The 24,070-nt window shown below is 45.0% G+C and overlaps 1 protein-coding gene across 1 annotated transcript in view; it reads right to left on the bottom strand.

Moving 5' to 3' along the window:
• Nucleotides 1-24,070, bottom strand: part of LOC149435487 (uncharacterized) — a 74,746-nt gene that overhangs the window by 664 nt on the left and 50,012 nt on the right. The gene's annotated exons all lie outside the window — the stretch shown is intronic.

The raw sequence follows: 24,070 nt of genomic DNA, 5'->3' as shown, positions 1-24,070 counted from the left end.
GATGGTCCATCTACACTGGGTGGTGCCGGATGGACATTGGAGGGAGCCGGGTTTTCTCCTGGACTATACTGTGTGATGTCCTCATCTTCTACTTTCCAGTCTGGAGACAAAGTGAGACAATCCTCGGAGGTTTTCCTCATCTCCCGGCCATGGACTAAAATACAAAGACAAAGAGGATTACTAGACAGGAGCTGATTGGTTCCCCCAAACCAAGACTCCGCCCACATCAGCCAGCTTGGTCTCTGAGGAGCTTACAATTCCACCCTCAAGGGAACTAGGAAATGGCTCCTCTGATCTCCTACCAGGTCATTTCTTTATTCATGGACCTTAGTCAGAGAGTGAGGAAACAACCAGAACTGTCTTTTATAGGAGGGACAGTGATGAGGGGATTATAGGACGAGGGTCCCCACCCCCTCTATCACTCATCGCCATCTTCCCAACACAAGAAGTACTGCACTTCCTTATTTACTCCATGATTTAGTCATGAAGAACAGCGGGGCTGAGCCCCACCAGAGGTCAGAGAGTGAGGATGGGGGGAGAACAACCAAGATGAAGACTGGACTGATCCTGAAGACCACCATCATTGGGGTATTGACTCCTCCCTCATTATCACTTTCTGTTTAAGAGTCTAAAGTTGGAGGATGTTATCACATTATTATCAACATGTAAAAGTCTGTGCTCCAATCACATCATCCGATATAAAATGTCCAGCTGGTAGGAAATGGGTGTAACAAAAGAGAATCCATATTATGTGTATATATAGCAGTGGGGGGAGGGCTGAGAGCAGAAGTCAGGAGTATGTAATGTACAACAGAGTATATAGTGCAGGGGTCAGGAGTATGTAATGTACAACATATTGTATAAGATACAGCAGGTCAGACTATATAGTATCAGAATTATGTATTATACAACAGAGTATATAGTGCAGGGGTCAGGAGTATGTAAAGTACAACATAGTGTATATAGTGCAGGGGTCAGGAGTATGTAATGTACAACATAGAGTATATAGTGCAGGGGTCAGGAGTATGTAATGTACAACATAGAGTATATAGTGCAGGGGTCAGGAGTATGTAATGTACAACATAGAGTATATAGTGCAGGGGTCAGGAGTATGTAATGCACAACAGAGTATATAGTGCAGGGGTCAGGAGTATGTAATGTACAACATAGAGTATATAGTGCAGGGGTCAGGAGTATGTAATGCACAACAGAGTATATAGTGCAGGGGTCAGGAGTATGTAAAGTACAACATAGAGTATATAGTGCAGGGGTCAGGACTATGTAATGTACAATATAAATTATATAATATAAGGGTCATAATATTGGTATTCAGTAATCAGTAGAAGCTAAATGTTTCCTGTAGACAAGTTGCAGAGATCCCACACCGTTGCCTCCCATCTCCTGAGACTGCACTCAGTGACTTGGGTCTGAGACTATACAGACATATCCCTCCACCCGGCATAGCCAGCAGACAACAGAGCAAGTAACCTTCGAGACATTGTTCTGTCAGAGATTTTGCTAGATTCAGGATATGGGGTAGAAGGCTCAAAGCACAGGCCCCAGGTGCTGTCATGGTCAGAGGTCAGGCTTAGGGACCAGTAGTTATAGCAGCAGACCAAACAATATGATAGGTATACAGCAAGTCACCCTGGCAGATGATGAAGGCTCACCTGAGGTGCGGGGTCCAAGCACTAACCAGTCTTCACCAGAGCTCCTGATGGTGGAGATCGGTTTTACTGTTAGTTTCAGGTTGCATTTTCCAGGATCGGCCCACCAGGAGGCGAGCAAGCCAGGACCCAGTAACAGATATGGCAGGTAGGGTTCAAGCTGAAGCGTAGTCAGTAAACAAGCCAAGGGTCAGTAACAAGTGGTTGCAGATTGGGATGAGGCAGAATCATAGGAACAAGCCAATGGGCAGTAGTGAAGGTACAGAGAGTAGCAGGAGGGACAAGAGTGAGATACTGGCTGGAGAAGGCACAATAATCTGGCAAACAGGAAATGCAGAGACATGGCTTATATCAGGAAGTTCATGGGAGGAGCAAGGGGTTCAAGGTTCAGTAGACAACAAGGCACAAGTCAGGATTGTCCAATGGATTAGGCAAAATGCTGTCCAACATCTCCGGTAGCTGAGTGAGAAGAGCTACTGCCAGACACAGTAGAGTTCCTGGATTCAAGTCCATGCCCTGATAGTACTCACCTCCTCCCAGGATGTCCCCTGGATATCTTAGGGCCAGGTCTGTGAGGAAACCTCTGGTGGAATTCTCATGTTAATCTAGAGGCATGAACATTCTCCTCAGACTCCCAAGAATTTTCTTTTGGTCCATATCCTTCCCATTGAACCAGATATTGTAATCTGTTCCTAAAGATCCTGGAATCAAGGATTTTCTCCAAATTCTCCTTCACCCTACACCTCAATGGATGGAAGAGGTGGAAGAATTCTTCCAGGGAAAGGATTTTCATGAAACGGTTTGAGTAGCAATATGTGAAAAACTGTCAGGAAGTTTTAAATGAAAGGTGACCGGGTTGATTTGAGCAGAAATCTGAAACTGAGCCACAAACCTTTGACCCAACTTAGCAGATGGAACATGAACCTTCAAATTTTTAATTGATAACCAAACTTTGTCACCCACATGAAAGGTAGGAAGTGATCTGCGATGTCTTTTGTAACATTCCTGAGCTTCCCTCAAAGTCTCAATCAATTTCTCCTGAATCTCCTGCAATGTAGTTAGTCTGTTGGTAACAGCAGGAATTGGAGTTGAGATAGGGAGATCAGAAATAAAAACTGGATGATAGCAGTGTTTAGGTAAAAGGGACTTTGTGAAGTGGAACTACATCTAGAATTGTTATATGCAAACTCTGCAGTGGGAAGACAGTCCACCCAGTCATCCTGAAGATAAGTGACAAAACATCGAAGATACTGCTCCAGGGCTTGATTGGTTCTCTCAGTCTGACCATTAGACTAGGGATGAAAAACAGAGGACAGATTCATTGTAACACCTAATGCTGAGCAAAAGCTTTTCCAAAATTTTGAAGTGAACTGCACTCCTCTGTCAGACACCACATCATCAGGGATTCCATGCAGTTTAAAGACTTCTCGAACCATCAGTTCCACAGTTTCTTCAGCAGTGGGGCATCCCCTTCACTGCCATCTTTGTGAACGGTCAACAACTACCAAAATAGTGGTCATCCCTTTTGAGGGAGGTAAATCAACCGTAGAAATTGACCCCCATGGTCTTGATGGAAAAGAGAGTGGCTGAAGCAACCCCAAAGGAGAAGCTCCGGGAGTCATACTGCATGCACATGTCAGGCACGAGGCCCTATAGCGTTTGATATCTTTCTTGGAACCAGGTCATCAAAAGGAACGTGATAAATGTTCTTCAGTCTTAGAAACCCCAAAATGCCCAGCAGTTTTGGAATCATAAACCAACCTGAGGGCTTCAATCTGAGCAGATTCAGGTACAAAGAGATGATGCTCTTGAATCCAAAAGCCACTCTTATAAGCCATGTTAATGTCTTTAGGTGGATAATTGAGAAGTTGGTCATTCTCATACCACTCTTTGAGAAGATTCAAGAATGCCTTAGAACTTGTGGCCCCTAGTCAGTTGTTTTCCTGGAGAGGCCCAGACAACATCCGTGATAAGGCATCAACCCCACCATCTCTTGACACACGTCGATACGAGAAAATAAAATTAAACCTGGAAAAAACCAGCAACCAAAGTGCTTGTCTAGAAGACAATTTCTTGGCAGAATGGATGAATTCTAGATTTTTATGATCAGTGAGAACAGTCACAAGATGCTTTCCCCCTTCCAACAGATTCCTCCATTTGGAAAAAAAACTTCCTTATGCTTACCCCCTTCCAGCAACTCCGTATTCCCAATGTCAAAATTCATTTCTGCTGATGAGATCAAGCGAAAAAATATGCACAGGGAAAAGATGGCTCCCACGGCAGAGTCTGAGGCATCCACTCCCACAATAAAAGATAGTTCAGGATCAGGATGTACCAATATTGGTGCAGAAGTGAAAAGAGTCTTTAGCTTACTAAAAGCACTCTGTCAGAGATCCGGGTGTGACCAGAAATGTGTGGACTGACACAGGGAAGTAGCAGGCTTCAGGAACACAGGCGTAGTCAGGGCTGGAGAGGTGGAATGGTCAGGCAGGCCGTAAGGTACTGTCAGGCACCGCTCGGCGGGATCTCTAGTGACCCACAGAACAGGATTCCCCAGGGCGCGGAGTCTAAGCCCCAGTCTGCCTTTTCACCAGAGCCCCTGATGGTGGGGATGGACTTGGCGCAGGACTGAGACCAGGTCACGGCCCTTGAGTGCACACAACTGTGGTAGAGGGGTCCGCCGAGGGTATGTACCGGGGGAAAGCCTGATGTGAAGGGGCTGGCAGGTTTGCACAGTAGTGACTGGATCCGTGCGGGATGGATGGATCATCTGGGTAGCGTCAGGCGTAGTCAGGCAGGCCAGGTCAGCAACGTGCGGGCACTGAGGTACCGGAGGAGCAGGCAGAGAATAGTCAGGGTCACAAGCCGGGTTCAGTAACTCACGGGCAGCGCGGTACAGAGGATTAGGCAGGAGGATGGTCAGGCAAGCCAGGGGTTCAACAGGAAACGGTCAGCAGAGGTCAGGATCAAAGCATGGTCAGCAACTAGGCATATAGGCAGGAACACAGGATACCAGGTACAGGGGCTCATGGGAAACATACACCAAGGCCCTGACTGCAGGTCTGGCCATTCCTTAAATACACCTCCTGCAATCAGCCCCAGGTGTTGGCTGATTGCAGGAGTGAGCTTCTGGCTGCTGAGAGCACCCGCTGGTCAGCCCTGGTACTGCAGCCCACACGGCAGGTGAGTCCCACCACCAGTGCGGAGTCCATTCCTGACACAGTCTGTGCCTCGTGACCATACAAAGGCACTCCTTTCTTTGTCAGCTGTGTAATTGGAGCTATTACCTTGGAGAAGTTTCTTATGAATTTCCTATAAGTTGGCAAATCCAACAAATTGTTGTATTTCCTTCACGTTTCCAGGTGCAGGCCAATCCACCACTGCCTTGATCTTCTTGGCATCCATGCTCACTCCTTCTGAATTAATAATATATCCCAAGAACTGGATCTGGGTTTGTTCAAACTCACATTTCTCCAATTTGATGTAAAGTCAGTTCATCCTTAATCTTTCGAAAACAGTGCAGACACGCTTGCGATGTTTCTTCAGGTTATCCGAAAAGATGAGAATATCATCCAGATATTGGACAAACTGGTCCAACAGATCTCCAAAAACATCATTGATGAAGAGCTGAAAATTTGCAGGAGCATGTAAGGGCCAAAAGGCATAACTAGGGACTCAAAGTGCCCATATCTGGTTCTAAAGGCAGTTTTCCATTTGACTCCTTAACAAATGCATACAAGGTTACTGTATATGCACCCGTAAGTCAAGTTTTGTAAAGATTTTGGCAGAATGGAGTCTTTCCAACATTTCAGCGATTAATAGGAATCGATGCATGAACGAAAAGTGGAGTCCTTTTTCTCAACAAAGAACAGGGCTGACCCTGCAAGAGATGTTGAGGGTTTGATAAAGTCCTTCTCTAAATTCTCATCAAGCCACTCCTTGAGGGCCTTTAACTCAGGTTCTGATAGATTGAAAAGGCGGCCAAACGGTATTTCTGCCCCTGAAAGCAGTTCAATGGGACAATCGTATGGGCGTTGAGGAGGTGATCGTCATTCTTTTTATCACAGATATCTCAGAACTCATAGTATTGTGGAGGCAGGTTGTTATATCACTGGGTAGTTACAACTTGTGATTCCCTGATTGGTAAAGAACTTGTACAACATGGTTCTTTACAATGTTCCTCACAATGGGGGGGCATAAAATTTATTGTCCGTTCTCCCCAGTTGATGGAGGGGTTATGGGTAGAAAACCAAGGAATGTCCAAGATGACAGGAAATTTAGGTGATGTAATCAGCTGAAAGCTAATGGTCTCATAATGGTCAGCCTCAAACTGGAGTACCAGAGGAACCGTTTCATGGGTAACCATTCCTGATGATAAAGGTGAACCATCAACCGTCTCCATATCGATGGGGCAGATTTGTTTCTTGTGAGAATATTATTGTGGGCAAACTTCTATGTCCATAACGTTCCCCCATTCCTAGAGTCCAGCATAGCAGAACATGGGATTTCACATTCATGGCCCTCATGGGATTTCACATTCATGGCCCTCATGGGATTTCACATTCATGGCCCTCATGGGATTTCACATTCATGGCCCTCAGTGATAAGTTTAATAGGGACAACAAAATGAGACTATAAAACCCATTTTGTTTTTTTTTTTCATGGATCAATGGAGAGATAGACCGGGTAATGGAAATTATTTGTTCAGGCACTATACTGTCACAGAAATTGTTCTTTTAACTTTGCTAGGACAATTATAGACATAAGACAATATAGACACAAGTTCTCCAAACATTTTCTCTTGAGTAGAAATGGATTACTTAATAGCATCTACCTGCATAGGTTCGGGTATGTTAGAATCTGGAGAAACTTTTAGATCCTTCAGTCACAAAAGTCTCAAAGGTATTCAGAGTTACATAGTTAAGTCTGGTTGAAAAAAAAGACAAAAGTCCATCCAGTTCAACCAAAAAAAAAAAGAAATTATAATCCTATACCCACAGTTGATCCAGAGGAAAGCAAAAAACCCAGCAAAGCATGATCCAATTTGCTCCTGCAGGGAAACATTTTCCTTCCTGATCCCTTGAGAGGCAATCAGATATTCCCTGGATCACCTTTACCTATAAATGTTATATCCAGTTATATTCTGTGTATCCAAGAAAGAATCCAGGACTTTCCTACAGCAATCCACTGAGCTGGGCAGAACCAACTCTTGAGGGAGACTATTCCACATTCTCACAGCTCTTACTGTGTAGAAACCTTTCCGTGTTTGGAGATTAAATTTCTTTTCCTCCAGATGTAAAGAGCGCCCCCTTGTCCTCTGTGATGACCTCAGGGTGAATAACTACACCGAGTTCACTATATGAACCACTGATGTATTTATACATGGAGATCATATCCCCCTTATGTATTATACATGGAGATCATATCCCCCCCTTATGTATTATACATGGTGATCATATCCCCCTTATGTATTATACATGGAGATCATATCCCCCCTTATGTATTATACATGGAGATCATATCCCCCCTTATGTATTATACATGGAGATCATATCCCTCCCTTATGTATTATACATGGAGATCATATCCCCCCCTTATGTATTATACATGGTGATCATATCCCCCCTTATGTATTATACATGGAGATCATATCCCCCCTTATGTATTATACATGGAGATCATAAGCCCCCCCCCCCCTTATGTATTATACATGGAGATCATATCCCCCCTTATGTATTATACATGGAGATCATATCCCCCCTTATGTATTATACATGGAGATCATATCCCCCCCTTATGTATTATACATGGAGATCATATCCCCCCCTTATGTATTATACATGGAGATCATATCCCCCTTATGTATTATACATGGAGATCATATCCCCCCTTATGTATTATACACGGAGATCATATCCCCCCTTATGTATTATACATGGAGATCATATCCCCCCCTTATGTATTATACATGGAGATCATATCCCCCCCTTATGTATTATACATGGAGATCATATCCCCCTTATGTATTATACATGGAGATCATATCCCCCCCTTATGTATTATACATGGAGATCATATCCCTCCCTTATGTATTATACATGGAGATCATATCCCCCCCTTATGTATTATACATGGAGATCATATCCCCCTTATGTATTATACATGGAGATCATATCCCCCTTTATGTATTATACATGGAGATCATATCCCCCCTTATGTATTATACATGGAGATCATATCCCCCTTATGTATTATACATGGAGACCATATCCCCCCTTATGTATTATACATGGAGATCATATCCCCCCTTATGTATTATACATGGAGATCATATCCCCCCTTATGTATTATACATGGTGATCATATCCCCCCTTATGTATTCTACATGGAGATCATATCCCCCCCTTATGTATTATACATGGTGATCATATCCCCCCTTATGTATTATACATGGAGATCATAAGCCCCCCCCCTTATGTATTATACATGGTGATCATATCCCCCCTTATGTATTATACATGGAGATCATATCCCCCCTTATGTATTATACATGGAGATCATATCCCCCCTTATGTATTATACATGGAGATCATATCCCCCCCTTATATATTATACATGGAGATCATATCCCCCTTATGTATTATACATGGAGATCATATCCCCCCCTTATGTATTATACATGGAGATCATATCCCCCTTATGTATTATACATGGAGACCATATCCCCCCTTATGTATTATACATGGAGATCATATCCCCCCCTTATGTATTATACATGGAGATCATATCCCCCTTATGTATTATACATGGAGATCATATCCCCCCTTATGTATTATACATGGTGATCATATCCCCCCCTTATGTATTATACATGGAGATCATATCCCCCTTATGTATTATACATGGAGATCATATCCCCCTTATGTATTATACATGGAGATCATATCCCCCCTTATGTATTATACATGGAGATCATATCCCCCTTAATCTCCTCTTCTCAGTAGAGAATACATTCAGGTCCTCTAATCTTTCCTCATAGCTGATCTCCTCCATGCCTCGTATCAGTTTAGTTGCCCTTCTCTGTACTTTCTCCAGTTCCCCAATGTTCTTTTTGTGAATTGGAGCCCAAAACTGAACTGCATATTACAGATGAGGTGTTACTAATGATTTGTACCGGGGGGGGAGGGGGGGGTGGGGATGACATCTCTCTCTGGAGTCTATACGTCTCCTAATACAAGAGAGGATTTTGCTCACTTTAGAACCCGCAGCTTGGCATTGCTGCCATTATTAAGCTTGTGATCTACCAGAACCCCCAGATCCTTCTCCACCATTGACCACACCAGATCCTTCTCCACCATTGACCCCCCCAGTTGTACCCCCCCCTAGTATGTATGATGCATATTCTTAGCCCCCAAGTGCAGAACCTTACATTTATCAACATTAAACCTCATTGGCCCCATAGTCCCCCAATTACACAGAGCATTGAGGTCGGCTTGTAAATTGGAGACATCCTGTAAGGACGTTATTCCCCGGCACAGCTTGAAATTATATTTTTAATTCCAGACCCTATTTTGTTTATAAATACATTAAAATGTAAGGGTCCCAACACTGAACCAATAACACCCCTAGACCATTCAGAGTATGAATCATTAACCACTACTCTCTGAATACCATCTTTTATCCAATTTTCTATCCATTTCCAAACCAATTTTTCCCATAGACTTTACCTTACACATTAGCCGTGTGTGGGGAACTGTGTCAAATGCTTTTGCAAAATCCAAGTATACCACGTCCACCGCCACCCCTCTGTCCAAGTATACCACGTCCACCGCCACCCCTCTGTCCAAGTATACCACGTCCACCGCCACCCCTCTGTCCAAGTATACCACATCCACCGCCACCCCTCTGTCCAAGTATACCACGTCCACTGCCACCCCTCTGTCCAAGTATACCACATCCACCGCCACCCCTCTGTCCAAGTATACCATGTCCACCGCCACCCCTCTGTCCAAGTATACCACGTCCACCGCCACCCCTCTGTCCAAGTATACCACGTCCACCGCCACCCCTCTGTCCAAGTATACCACATCCACTGCCAACCCTCATTCCAAGTATACCACATCCACACCCACCCCTCTGTCCAAGGTATTTCTCACATCCTCCTAAAAAGAAATCACTTTGTTTGACAACTTCCATCTTTCATGAATCCATGCTGTCTGTTGCTTAAAATATTTGTTTCAAGCAAGAACTCATCTATGTGGTCTTTTATTAATCTCTCCAGTATCTTCCCAACTATAGAAGTTACACTAACAGGTCTATAATTACTTGGGAAAGATTTTGACCCCTTTTTAAATATTGGCCCCACATTGGCCTTACACCAATCCAGTGGTACTATGCCAGTCATTAAAGAGTCCTTGAAAATGAGAAACAATGGCTGTGAGATGACAGAGCTGAATCCTTTAAGGCCCCGTGGGTGTATGCCATCCGGTCCAGGGGCTTTATTCACCTTTATTCTGTCTAAATATTTCTGGATCATATCAATTGTGAGCCAATGTGGATCATCTGGGGGGTGTCAGTACCACGCCCATTATGGACAAGAGCCCCCCCATGCTCCTTTGTATACACAGAGCTGAAGAAGGGATTTCATACATTGTCCTTCTCTTTGTCCCCAGTCACCCCCTCTAGATGGTTCTGTAAAGGGCCTACATGCTGGGACCGGACCTTTCTACTATTCATATATTGGAAGAATGTTTTGGGGTCGGTCCTGCTATCTTTTGCAATCTGTCGTTTGTTTTCAATTTCCTTTTTGCATATTCTGTTCTATGCTTTGTAATGTGTAAACGATGATCGCGTTCCTTCATTTTAATACTTAATAAAAGCTCTTTTCTTATTATCTATCGCTTTTGTAACTTTGACCGTAAGCCACATAGGTTTGATTTTTAGCCTTTTATACTTGTTGTCCATGGGGATATATTTTGCAGTGTGGTCACATACAGTCTTTTTGAAGAACTCCCATTTCTGTGTTGTGTTCATCGATGCCAATATTCCCTCCCAATCTAAGTCTTGGAGAGCAGCACTCAGCCTTGGAAAATTAGCTCTCTTAAAGTTGAGTGTCTTTATTTTTCCCATGTGGGCTCGCTGTTTACAGCTAACAATAAATGAAATCATGTTATGGTCACTGCTACCCAGATGTTCTTTTATATTGACATTCGTAATAAGATCTGCATGGTTTGAGATTAGCAGGTCCAGCAGAGCATCATTCCTAGTTGGGGCCTCTATGAACTATACCATAAAATTGTCCTGCAGTAGGTTTATACATTTTTGCCCTTTAACTGTTCCTGCAGTACCATTACTCCAGTCAATTTCCAGGTAGTTACCATCCCCCATTAATATCACTGTCCTAGACCTTGCAGCCCTTTCGATCTGTGCAAGGAGCTGAGTCTCCACCTCCTCATTAACACTGGGAGGCCTATAACAAACTCCATTGATTACCTTTGTAGCAAGTACCCCCATGTGCAGTTCCACCCATAAAGCTTCAGCCTCATCACACTCTCCATCAACTAGGTCCTCTTTCACACTCGCTCTGAGATCACTTCTCACATAGAGACAGACACCACCACCTTTCCTATTTCCCCCGTCTCTCCGAAAGAGAACCTAGCCAGGAATATGAATGGCCCAGTCATGTGAAGAATGAAGCCAAGATTCAGCAATACCAATTCAATCCTAGTTCTCTTCATGCACCAAACCTTCCAACTCACCTATTTTCCTGAGCAACCTTCTGGCATTGGGGAACAAACATTTTAATTAATTGACACCTTGTTCACACGGATTTTGCATATGTTATATTTTCATACAAATGGTACCAATTCCAATGGTTGTTTGTAACATGGAAACCTTCTTATCATCTGCCATAGCCCTTCCCCCATCTTTCCCCATTCCACCCACCAATAAGGACTGACCCATGTCTGATCTGTCTGCCACATTATCCTCTAATTTGTGGCCTCCATGTTTGGGCTAGATTATTCTGTCATGGTCAGAGGTCGGGCTCGGAAACCAGTAGTTATAGCAGCAGACCAACCAACAGAATAAGTATACATCAAGTCACCCTGGCAGATGACGCAGGCTCACTTGAGGTATGGGGTCTAAGCACTAACTGGTATTCACCACAGCTCCTGATGGTGGAAATGGGTTTTGCTGTGTGCTAGTACCAGGTTGCAGTTCTCAGGATCGCCCCACCAGGAGGTGAGCAAGCCAAGACTCAGTAACAGTTATGGTGGGTAGGGATCAAGCAGAAGCATTATCAGTAAACAAGCCAAGTGTCAGTAACAAGTGGTTGGAGGTTGGGATGAGACAGAATTTTAGACAAGCCAATGGTCAGTAGCAAAGGTACAGATGGTAGCTGGAGAGACAAGAGCAAGATACTGGCTGGAGAAGGCACAATAATATTGCAAACAGGAAGTGCAGAGACATGGCTTAAATCAGGAAGTTCATGGGAGGAGCCAAGAGTTCAAGGTTCAGCAGAAAACAAGGCACAAGGCAGGATTATCCAATGGAGCAGACAGAGTGCTGTCCAACATCTCAGGTAGTGAGAGGAGATACTGCCAGACACAGTAGAGGACTCGGGTTCAAGTCCAGGCCCTGACAGGTGCCTAGGTTGAGCAGAGGCTATGAATCAATATTTTCCTTCCAACTGAACCCCAGAATCTACATTAATCCAGTCTAGATACAGCAGATGAAAGAGAAGGTACCCTGGAAGAGTCAGGCACAAGGCAGAAGACCCCAGTCACATGTCCTGGGTGCCTACATTATGCAATGCTTATAGGAAAAATCAACATTTTGCTGCCAGCTGATCCCCAGAACCTCCATAAATCCAGTCTAGATACATAAATTGTGTCTGCAGCACAGAGAAGGAAGATTATCCGAGAGAAATCCAGGAATACAGGACGGGGAACACAGCTCAGGAAAGTGACCAGGGGATTACAGGCTGATATCACCCAGTCCCCGCCCTACTCTGGACCAATCAGTGAGCAGTATGGGTGGAGGAATGGATTTAGTGTTCATGACCCACCTGTGCTGATCTCTGTAGGAGTGTCCTCCTCTATAAATGTCCCCGTTATTCCATCCTCCTCCATAGACTGCTGATCATCCCTCACATACGCCTCTTCTTCTTCTGCTTTAACCTCAACTTTTACATCTATCAGATCTTCACCCTAAATCAAGAAAAAAAAATCAAATGTAAAATATAAACTCACATGACAATTGCACAAATTGTCTCCACAAGTTTATGTTGTAGATACTCTGTCCCACCAACCTTGTAATGGTGAGGGATGGTGTGACCTTCCTGTGTGAAATCCTGGGAATACAAAGAATGGAGACATCTCTCTGATGATTTACTGGTACTGGGTGCCTCTATCATATCTTTGTGACCTTCTGAGGACTCCATCACTCCATACTCCTCATCCTCCTCTTTAAATTCTTCCTTAACAACAATATTATAATCCCCGAGGATTCCACTCTGAAAGATATAAATAAAATTCATTGTAACAAACATGCTGTGTATAAATCATAACTATCAGTGATTGTTCCTCATCTACCTGATGATGGTGAGGGATGGTGTGACCTTCCTGTGTGGAATCCCGGGAATACAGAGGACGGGGACATCTCTCTGGTGGGTTCCCATGACTGGATCCATCTGTAGGAAACACACACACTGACTGAATCCATTGTTTCTATGTGTTTATCAGATGATGGGGGATCTAGGTGGATCCTCCGTACTGCTCTCTCCTTTACAATAAAGTCTCCTCTTACCCGGTGATGTGAGGGGCGGCTGATTGTCCATCATGACATCCTTGTAGAGATCCTTGTGTCCTTCTAAATACTCCCACTCCTCCATGGAGAAATAGACAGTGACACCCTGACACCTTATAGGAACCTGACACACACAATGATACAGTCACCATCCAGACACATCCCTTGTCTGTTACTGGAGAATGTCCCAGAATTCCCGGCACCGCTCACCTCTCCTGTCAGCAGCTCAGTGATCTCTCTGGTGACTTCTAGAATCTTCTTCTTCTTTCTCTCTTCTATCAGGGAGGGAGGTGGAGGCAATGTGATGTCATATGATCTCCAGACTTCACAGGAGGAAAACTCTACATCTGAACACAAATAGTCACATCAAATGATATTCCCAGAATCCTCCTCACCTCTCCATTCAGGTCTCCATTTTATTAAAGCCCCACTTCAGGCTGAGGTATAATTTCCCCCCACAGGACCCCCACACTACGCAGGGTATAGGCTTGTTGCAGCATTCTGATGTCATTACATACAACGCAGGACCAACAGTCCCACTTTACATGTGAGGATACCAAGGGGCCCCACATCCTAAGAGCATCAGAAAAAATCAGATGGAGGGACATTGGGAGGAGGAGCTGTGAGGTCAGTGTGATGTCATAGGATTCTTGGACTCTGGATGGAGGGACATTAGGAGGAGGAGCCGTGAGGTCAGTGTGATGTCATAGGATTCTCGGACTCTGGATGGAGGGACATTGGGAGGAGGAGCCGTGAGGTCAGTGTGATGTCATAGGATTCTCGGACTCTGGATGGAGGGACATTGGGAGGAGGAGCCGTGAGGTCAGTGTGATGTCATAGGATTCTCGGACTCTGGATGGAGGGACATTGGGGGGAGGAGCCGTGAGGTCAGTGTGATGTCATAGGACATATAGACTCTGGATGGAGGGACATTTGGATGGGGAGATTTGAGGGGTCCTCTATATGAGGCTTCCATACAAACCAAATCATTGTTCCTGGGTGCGTCCTACCTCTCCTAAACTGTAGAGTGACCTTTGACCTTTACCATCCAGAAATCTGTCCGGAATCTGTGGAAGTAAGCTGTCATGTGATCAGGTGACGTGCGGAGGAACGGAGTGTAAATAGCAGACAATTGTCTCCAGAGCCCCTAATGGTGGGGATGGATTTGGCGGCGTGCTGGTGCCAAGTTTCCTCCCCCCAGGGTCACTGCAGGTGTGGAGAAAAGCTGTGTAAGAGGATATGGAGGAGAGATGAGGAGGAGATCCAGGAATCAGGAGAAAGGTCAGGGCAAGCAACAGACGAGCGCATCCAAGAGACCAAGCCGGGGTCACTACACAGAAAATCAATCCAAGGAAACAACAGGCAGGACGAGGAATAGCAAGAAGGAGCTGAGAGACAAATGAGAATATTGCTCAGCCAATGGGAGATGATCTCAGCATGTCTTCCATCATGAAGGAGATGAGGGGGAGGGGAGGAAGTCACTGAAGGTGACCATAGATCCATGGAAATTCAGCTGGTTCAGCAGGGATAGCTCACATTTCCATCCATGTGTGGCCACTGCCGGATAAAAGCCACTCCCCCAGCGGCTGCAGCCAATAGCTTCAGTACTGATCAGGTTTTCTGCTAATCCCGCTGGCTGAACGATAAAACTGAACCATGTAGGCCAGCTTTGGGAGCAAATATATTATCATCAACTCCTTCCCCTGAAGGGGTTAATCTACGTATTACCTCCTCTGCTGCCAGATTCAACAATGTCTCCTCTCTACTTCTGCCTGACATCACTTCCTGTCTGTAATTGACATTACTTCCTGTCTGTCCCTGACATCACTTCCCGTCTGGGTATAAGTAAGATCAGCACCTTGTGGAGCTCAGAGGAACTGCAGCCCCGAGAAGCGTCTGGTAGTGTGACCCCGGCCTTGTGCTGGGTGTGTATGGACTGTAGATCCTTATAGAGGGGTCACCTCCACTCCCACCAAGGGGGAGAGAAACTCCGTATATTACTGCTCAGCTGACAGTAAAGGATGGAAATGGCTCCTGATCCCCAATGATGTCACCACTATCCCCTCCCCCCTTCCCGTATATTGCAGATTATAGCTCAGAGAGCTGTCATTCAGTGAGTGGTGTTGTCATATTTGGTCATCAGATTCTTTTCTTTCGGCATGGCATGGAAACTTCTGTCACAGTTACAGTAAGCACGTAAAGTGAAAGAGACATCAAGAGTGATTAAGATACACAATACACAGCAGTACAGTGTGCATGATACATAAATCCCAGATTCTCCACCAATGAATGGGTAGCAATAACAGGGATAACATGAATATCTCTGCAGAAAATATGACCCCATATTGATGGGTATCTAGGAAAGGGGCGGACTGACCATTTGGAAACTCGGGCACTGCCCGAGGGCCCGGGGTCAGTAGGGGGCCCCATGAGATGCCCCTGGTACCTTTTCCATAGGCTTTTTTGAGTTTGGGCAAGGACACAGGGGCCCCATGATCCCCTATTGCCCGGGGGCCCCATGAGTTGTCAGTCCGCTCCTGATCTAGGCAACCTATATTTGTTAGGAGCTACATGTGGTATCGGCCTGTGACCACCTCTCCCAGATCCTATGGTCATTGTTGGGGCAGCCTCTGTAATATAGACAACTTTCTTGTAGGGTGAAGTATTATTCATTTGGGACATCCAACCTTGTATAGTGGGAGGCGCAGCCGGAAACCAACCTCTAGATATCAACTTCCTGGCTGCAAAGAGAGTTTTGTGTAAAAATGTTAGAGTGTTTATCCATATCAGATTCTGGAAAAAATCCTATGAGGCATTGCTTGGGGTCTAGTTTCAGTGGGGAACCCATGTGATCATGAAGTAACTGAACAACTTGTTTCCAGAAGCTCTGGATTCTGGGACATTGCCAGATTTGGTGACTGAATGTGCGTGGAGTAATCAAGCATTTAGGACACCGTATACTATGAGATGGGCAGAATTTCACCAAGTGTGGCGGAGTGAGGTATGTCCTATGAATAATGTATAATTGCCTAAGATGATCCCATACCTTGGGGGATACCCATTTAGAAGGCCTCTAGTATTTCACCCCAGTCCTCAATCTTCGATAGTACCAGTATCCTCATCTTCCATAGTACCAGTATCCTCAATCTTCCATAGTACCAGTATCCTCATCTTCCATAGTACCAGTATCCTCAGTCTTCCATAGTACCAGTATCCTCATCTTCCATAGCACCAGTATCCTCATCTTCCATAGCACCAGTATCCTCAATCTTCCATAGCACCAGTATCCTCAATCTTCCATAGCACCAGTATCCTCAATCTTCCATAGCACCAGTATCCTCATCTTCCATAGCACCAGTATCCTCATCTTCCATAGTACCAGTATCCTCATCTTCCATAGTACCAGTATCCTCAGTCTTCCATAGTACCAGTATCCTCAGTCTTCCATAGTACCAGTATCCTCATCTTCCATAGCACCAGTATCCTCATCTTCCATAGCACCAGTATCCTCAATCTTCCATAGCACCAGTATCCTCAATCTTCCATAGCACCAGTATCCTCAATCTTCCATAGCACCAGTATCCTCATCTTCCATAGCACCAGTATCCTCATCTTCCATAGTACCAGTATCCTCATCTTCCATAGTACCAGTATCCTCATCTTCCATAGCACCAGTATCCTCATCTTCCATAGTACCAGTATCCTCATCTTCCATAGCACCAGTATCCTCATCTTCCATAGCACCAGTATCCTCATCTTCCATAGTACCAGTATCCTCATCTTCCATAGTACCAGTATCCTCATCTTCCATAGTACCAGTATCCTCATCTTCCATAGCACCAGTATCCTCAATCTTCGATAGTACCAGTATCCTCATCTTCCATAGTACCAGTGTCAGGGATCTAGGTGTGACCAGAAATGTGTGGACTGACACAGGGAAGTAGCAGGCTTCAGGAACCCAGGAGTCGTCAGGGCTGGAGGGGTGGAATGGTCAGGCGGGCCATAAGGTACTGTCAGGCACCGCCCGGTGGGATCTCTAGTGACCCACAGAACAGGATTCCCCAGGGCGCGGAGTCCAAGCCCCATTCTGCCTTTTCACCAGAGCCCCTGATGGTGGGGATGGACTTGGTGCAGGACTGAGACCAGGTCGCGGCCCCTGAGTGCACCCAACTGTGGTAGAGGGGTCCGCCGAGGTATGTACCGGGGGAAAGCCTGATGTGAAGGGGCTGGCAGGTTTGCACAGTAGTGACTGGATCCATGCGGGATGGATGGATCATCTGGGTAGCGTCAGGCATAGTCAGGCAGGCCAGGTCAGCAACGTGCGGGCAGTGAGGTACCAGAGGAGCAGGCAGAGAATAGTCAGGGTCACAAGCCGGGTTCAGTAACTCACAGGCAGCGCGGTACAGAGGATCAGGCAGAAGGATGGTCAGGCAAGCCAGGGGTTCAACAGGAGACGGTCAGCAGAGGTCAGGATCAAAGCAGGGTCAGCAGATAGGCAGGAACACAGGATACCAGGTACAGGGGCTCATGGGAAACATACACCAAGGCCCTGATCACAGGCCTGGTCATTCCTTAAATACACCTCCTGCAATCAGCCCCAGGTGTTGGCTGACTGCAGGAGTGAGCTTCTGGCTGCTGAGAGCACCCGCTGGTCAGCCCTGGTACTGCAGCCCACACGGCAGGTGAGTCCCACCACCAGTGCTGAGTCCATTCCTGACAACCAGTATCCTCAATCTTCGATAGTACCAGTATCCTCATCTTCCATAGTACCAGTATCCTCATCTTCCATAGTAGCAGTATCCTCATCTTCCATAGTACCAGTATCCTCTTCCCAATGTGACTGAAGGGAGTATGCTAATTGATATTCCGCCTGGGACAGCAATATATCATAAAGTGTAGAGATCAATTTGTGAGGTTCATCACCATAGTTCACTTCTAGTATCTCCAGGAGGGACACCGTAGGGAAACCACCAAGCAATTGAGTTTGCAGGGCATGCTGAAGTTGAAGATATCAAAACAACATATAATTTGGCAAACTAAATTTGGCTTTCAATTGATCAAATGTTTTAAATTATCCACCTCTAAGTACATGAGATAACATGGGATCTGCAATAATTCATGTAATGTCCTGTTATATCATAAGGGGGTGTCGCTATGATAAATGAAGGATTGGGTTTTAGACGTTACATGGTCCCAGATCCATCAGTAATGAAAAGGACGGCTGTGGTGAGCAGCAGCAACATGGGATCCTTTTAGTCCTCTCAAGATGTCACAAAATGGATGTGGGAAAGCCGAATGTGAAGGACCGCAAAACAAAGAGACATACCTCTGCCCATCAGATTTATTGAAATCATATAAGTGAGACAATTGAGCTGCTAAATATTATATTCACTGATTGGGGAGAGCAGCACTTCCCAATGTGGTAGGGTTCTTTAAGGATTTCCAGACAGTTTATGAGGGCTGCTTCCCCAAATAAATGACTGGAGGATAGAGTCAATCATTTTGAAATATCTAAAAGGAATATATCTGGGGGAGTGCCAGAGAATGTATAGAAGTCTGGGGAGTAATATAATTTTCACAAGACCTATCCTGCCCACAACTCCGAGGGGCAGTTTTGGCCAAACTTGGGTTTAAGTGTTAATCGGGGATGATAGGCTTTACATTTAGACCAAGGTAGTCGGGGAGGGATCTAGAAATCTGTATACCAAGGTATTTAAAGGAGTGAACCCAAACTAGCAGGAAATCTATCTGCCCCGCTGATGGTGGGAATACATCGATGGGGAGAATTTGTGATTGATCCCAGTTAATTTTGAGACCTTAATTTTGACCGAAGTGTTCAATTATGTAGAGGGATTTGAGTCCGCTAAGTAAAGGAGCATGTCATCTGCATAGTCCTACCTGCTCAGCCAATGATCCCATGGGGTTAGGCCCGGAACATCTGGGCTGGATTGTAAAACCTTGGCCAAGGGTTCAACTGCAAGTGCATATAGGAGGGGTGATAGAGGGAAACCTTGACATGTGCCCCTGGATAAGAAGAATGCCTCAGATGTCCACCTGTTTGCTATCACTTTGGCGCTGTCAAGGACGCACTGGCCATGGCACAGTCAAAGTGTTCAGGCGCATGCAAATGTGCATGCAAATGTGCATGCATGGTCCTGCGGGTGCCCATTCAGCTGTGCAGAAATGCGCACATATGTGCATACATATGCGCATGTGCGCATTCACCACTAAAGCTGGTGGCCTATATAGCTTGCTGCTGTCTGATCTTCTGCTCCCCCTGTGTTCCTGTGTCTGATACTCATGATTGACCCAGCTTGCCCTTGCCTCACTTGAACGCTACCTGCACTGACCTTGGCTTGTTTCCTGGATTCTGTTCCTGTCTCTGTCTGATCTGCCTCCTCTGCTGCCGACAACTGCCTGTGACCTGACTTCTCTTCTGTCTGCTGTCTATGCATGATCTGCCCGTCTGTTACTGACCTGACTTGTCTGACACTGCCTGCTGCTACCAGCCTGCTCTGCTGTGCCACCTGCCTGCTACCATCCTGCTGCATGGTGCCACCTGTTGCCAACCTTCTTTGCTGCATCACCCATCCAGCAAGGTGCCAACTACTTCCACACAGACTACCAGACTGATCAGGCACTCACTCCCCACCATTCTCTCATGGTTGCTGTTCCACCCTCAGTGGACCTTGAGCCAGAGTAGTATTCCTCTGCATGTCAGGTTCATCAGTGAGGTACGTGATATGAAGCTAATTGAGTCACCTTTTTTTTGGGACTTAATTTTTTTTTTTATTTAAATCTTTTATTACATTTTTTTCCTTACAAAAGCACAGCAAAATATCATTTACATCCAAAATACAACCCTCCCCCTAAATTTTGCAATCCCACATCCTCACCCAAACCTCTAATAATCTACCCCGGTCCATATAGCTCTTCTCTTCTCTTTCCAACTTTCCATTCTATACCTGTCATCTTTCTCCTCTGTCCTCACTTCTGACTTCCTTTTTCTTACTATTATTCCGTTCCCTCCAGCCTATCTTTTCCCTTCTCCTTATTCCTGCTATTGCCTTACAAATCATTCCCATTATTCTCCTACCTCCAATCAGATCCTCGGACCTCCCACTACTTTAATGTATTTTTCAGATGCCTTGAAGTCAGACCATCTTCCCCAATCCTTTCTAAATTTAAGTCATATTACCTTTGTCTATATGGTATAACATCTTCATCCTATTTACAGTTGCAAGAAAAAGTATGTGAACCCCTTGGGATTACGTGGAGTTTTGCATGAATTGGGCATAAAATGTGCTCTGAACCTCATCTAAGTCACAACAATAAAAGAACACAGTCTGCTGAACATAATACTACACAAATATTAGATGTTGCCATGGTTTAATTGCACATAACATGTAAACATTCACAGTGCACAGTCCTCTTGGAATAAGCCCTTTAGCCGCATTGATTAGGTGGCATAATACACTATCTGTATACTGCTTCATTGGTACTTCTTCCCTGTAAAGCAAATACACCCACAGATCCTTCTGTATAGTTGTCCCCAATATCTCTTGTATGAATTAGATTACATCTTGTCATACCCCAGTATTTTTGGACAGTCCCACCATATATGTGCCATTGTTCCCTTAGATCCACATCCCCTCCAACAGAACAATGAGACTTCTACTCGTTGTTTACGTACAACACTCGGTGTCAAATACCACCTCATTAAACATTTAGAATTCATTTCAACCATGTTCATATTAATCGACCCATGTGTTCATTTAATCATTTTTACTTTTCTGTGATTCATTAATGTTTGTTCCCGGTTCGCTTTCCCATTTCTCTAAGAACAGAGGAGGACCTGCCCCCCCCCCCCCAATTCAACAAGAATCTCATCTATCCTAGAAGTAGCATGTTTTGATGCCATCCTGGAACCCAACATCTTTTCAAATGGGAGCAGGTCCTCCATCATCCTTAGTGGTTGGGGCAACTTTGCAACTAAATGTTTTAACTGACAATATCTCAATTCATCTAATAACGCAGATAGCTCTTTTTTACTCTTTAAATCTTGAAAAGTACCCAACTTCCCTTTAGCTACTATATCCCCCAAATGTGCATCTACATCTTTAACCACCTCCTGCCCACCGTATAGTAATATGACGGACGCAAGGTGGTTCTCTTGTTCTGGGAGGACATCATATGATGTCCTCCCATTCTCATTGCGCATGCGTGGCTCAGGGAGCGCACAGCACGGCGATCAGTGGTGCGCTGTGTCCCTTGGACACAGCGGATCACCGATCATGGAAAGAGCCGACGATATTGGCTCGGTCATGTGATCAGCTGTGTCCAATCATAGCTGATCACATGTAAACAGGGAAATGCCGGTTATAGGCATTTCTCTCCTCTCGAGCTGTCATGCTGACAGAGGTGAGGAGAGCCGGAGAGAGGGGACATCTACACAGATCATCAGAGCACTGATGATCAGTGTGCCCTGATGATCAGTGTAGCCCCAGCAGCGCCACCTGTCAGTGTCCATCAGTGCCTTGTGTCAGTGCTCATCAGTGCCTTGTGCCAGTGCCCATCAGTGCCACATCAATGCCACATATCAGTGCCTACCAGTGCACATCAATGCCACATATTAGTGCCCATCTGAGCTGCCTTTCAGTGTCACCCATCAGTGCCAGTCAGTGCCACCTATCAATGCCAATCAGTGCCACCTATCAGTGCGACAGAATAGCAACAAAAAATTCAGCAGAAATACATGTCTAACAAATGATGACTGATTTGCATGTTCATGAGGGAAATAAGTATTTGATCCCCTATCATTCAGCAGGATTCCTGGCTCCCAGGTGTCTTTCATACAGGTAACAAGCTGAGATTAGAAGCAGTCTCTTAAAGGGAGTGCTGCTAATCTAATTTTGTTACCTGTATAAAAGACACCTGTCCACAGGAGCAATCAAACAATCAGATTCCAAACTCTCCACCATGGCAAAGACCAAAGAGCTGTCCAAGGATGTCAGGGACAAGATTGTAGACCTACACAAGGCTGGACTGGGCTACAAAATTATTGCCAAGCAGCTTGGTGAGAAGGTGACAACAGTTGGTGCAATCATTCACAAATGAAAGAAACACAAAACAAGTGTCAGTCTCCCTAGGTCTGGTGCACCATGCAAGATCTCACCTCATGGAGTGTCAATGATCATGAGAACAGTGAGGAATCATCCCAGAACTACACGTGAGGATCTTGTCAATGATCTCCAGGCAGCTGGGACCACAGTCACCAAGAAAACAATTGATAACACACTACGCCGACAAGGACTGAAATCCTGCAGTGCCCGCAAGGTTCCTCTGCTCAAGAAAGCACATGTCCAGGCCCATCTGAAGTCTGCCACTGAACATCTGAATGAAGCAGAGGAGGACTGGATGAAAGTGTTGTGGTCAGATGAGACTAAAATCCAGCTCTTTGGCATCAACTCAACTCGCCATGTTTGGAGGAGGAGGAATGCTGCCTATGACCCCAAGAACGTCATCCCAACTGTCAAACATTCTGCTTTGGGGGTGTTTTTCTGCTAAGGGGACAGGACAACTGCACTGCATCAAAGGGACGATGGACGGGGCAATGTACTGTCAAATCTTGGGTGAAAACCTTCTTCCCTCAACCAGGGCATTGAAAATGGGTCGTGGATGGGTGTTCCAGCATGACAATGACCCAAAACACATGGCCAAGGCAACAAAGGAGTGGCTCAAGAAGAAGCACATTAAGGTCCTGGAGTGGCCTAGCCAGTCTGCAGACCTTAATCCGATTGAAAATCTGTGGAGGGAGCTGAAAGTTTGAGTTGCCAAATGTCAGCCACCAAACCTTAATGACTTGGAGAGGATCTGGCAAGAAGAGTGGGCCAAAATCCCTCCTGAGATGTGTGCGAACCTGGGGGCCAACTCCAGGAAATGTCTGACCTCTGTGATTGCCAACAAGGGATTTGCCACCAAGTACTAAGTCATGTTTTGTAAAGGGGATCAAATGCTTATTTCCCTCATGAACATGCAGATCAGTCATCATTTGTTAGACATGCATTGCTGTTGAATTTTTTCTTGCTAATCTCTCTCTGTGTTACAATACACCTACCAATCGATTTTTAGACCGATCATGTCTTTGTGAGTGGGCAAACATTCAAAATCAGCAGGGGAGCAAATACGCATTTCCTTCACTGTAGGTCTATAGCTAGCACACTGTGAACTATCCTTTCCTTCTTTTAAGATGATAGTTATATAAGTTTGTAGCGATTCAGCTCTCATTTCAATTCCCTCTCCTAAGGCGTTAATATATGTACAAAGTTTAGGGACCAATAAGTCTCCAAATTTCTTATAATAACCCACTGTATACCCATTGGGTCCTGGACTTTTTCCTCCTGCTGTATTCTTCAGGGCCATATTAATTTCCTCTTGGGAAATCGTGTGTTCTAACAATGCAAATTTTTCTTTTGATATTTTTGGGAGGTCTGCCACATTTAAAAATTCCAGTTGTTTCCTCCTTTTTTCTTCCTCTGAAATTTTCGGGTTCCTAGGTATTATATTGTACAACCTACTATGACATTTTTGGAATG

Source organism: Staurois parvus, unplaced genomic scaffold (genome assembly GCF_062004578.1).
Source record: "Staurois parvus isolate SC_StPar_1 unplaced genomic scaffold, SC_StPar_1.0 ptg001500l, whole genome shotgun sequence".
In the NCBI taxonomy this organism is placed as follows: Eukaryota; Metazoa; Chordata; class Amphibia; order Anura; family Ranidae; genus Staurois; species Staurois parvus.
This window is presented reverse-complemented; position numbering and strand designations above follow the sequence as displayed.